This window comes from Sinocyclocheilus anshuiensis, unplaced genomic scaffold, assembly GCF_001515605.1.
Source record: "Sinocyclocheilus anshuiensis isolate Anshui unplaced genomic scaffold, SAMN03320099.WGS_v1.1 scaffold470, whole genome shotgun sequence".
Classification (NCBI taxonomy): domain Eukaryota; kingdom Metazoa; phylum Chordata; class Actinopteri; order Cypriniformes; family Cyprinidae; genus Sinocyclocheilus; species Sinocyclocheilus anshuiensis.
In genome coordinates this window covers 169,619-171,044 of record NW_015542341.1, presented here as the reverse complement: position 1 = coordinate 171,044, position 1,426 = coordinate 169,619, and positions in this window count along the sequence as shown.

Here is a 1,426-nt window from a genome sequence, read left to right as displayed (position 1 = left end):
TGGTGACACCAAAATTTCAGAATATTGAAGGGTACAGTTGACTAGACCCCTTGTGCCAATACATGAAGAGCAAAATGGAAACTGGATCATAATACGCTGCAGTGTGAGAGCAGCCTAAAGGATTATTGATCCTACAATAGTTTCATCCCACCCACAGTGAGCCAAGACTGTTTGGATCGGTGTTATATCAGGTTAGAGAACTGAATTCTGAAAAGGAGCACCTCTAGAATTCGCAAAGATTGATTTCAAACCAATTGACGTGTTTTATCTTTGTATTCAAATCTTTTAAGTTTGAATATAAACTCACTCCTGGCTTGAACAGACATGTTTTCGATGTGCAGATGGACATGCTGGGGTGCCTTTTGACAGTATAAAGCTAAGCAGAGAATTAATGTGATCAATGTCAGAGTGTCACAGCAATCTGAATAAACTGGTACTGTATGAAAAAGCAGCCAGAGGTCCCAGCAGGACTAGCAAATCAGTGAGCTGTATCACATTTGTCGCATTGCCTTATGGACCCCATGAAGAAAAAAACCTAACTTTGCTCTGGTTTAGATTTTGTTATTTCAGAAAGGATTTCATTATTTTTGACACATTGCAGGAAGCCCAAGATTTTTGCTAATTTTAAGTAACCAATGTATAGTCAAATAAACTGTATTTGAACAAAATGTAATAGTTATGATGTATTTCAGGCTCTTTATTATTCAGGTGCAGTACACTGTCATGTCTTGTTTTCTCTAGATCCAAAATGTCAAACAAAATGTCAAGATTTTCCCATAGGACAACACTATTGTTTTAACTGCTTACGATCTAGAGTGGTATTGAAGGTTTATCCCCTCAAGTGAAATCCGTGATGCTTTCACGCTTGTCCTCTATCAGCCATTAATAATTCCTGAGGTGTCACACTGTCTTAGGAATTGAATGAATCATCAGAGGTTTTCACAATGTGGAGAAAGTCTTTGACCGTATATGGGTTGCATTATATACCAAGGGAGCTGCAGGAGCTCAAGGGAACTCAGTCTGAGAGCATCTATCTTTAGCACTTATCATGCAATGTGAGACAGAGATCCTACATTCAGAGAAAAGTACTAGGTGTACGCAACTTCATCAGTGGATACAGTGTCATGGCAGATTACAGTGATGAAGCTTTATTTTCATTCTGAAGAAAGTTTTTTTTTTCTTGTTTTCCACTAAAATATCTGAACATTCCATACCACAGAGATTTTTTATATATATATATTTAAAGTGGAAGTGAAGCAGTCAGTCAAGTTTACATTATTTAGTAAAGTGATTTCCACTTTGATTAAAAAATATATAACAAACATGATTAAACACTATGTCCTGTTAACAGCAGGAAAGCTAATTGTATTCGCAGGTGAACATAAAATATGATACATACAACTGGTGAACCAGTCAATGTAATGCA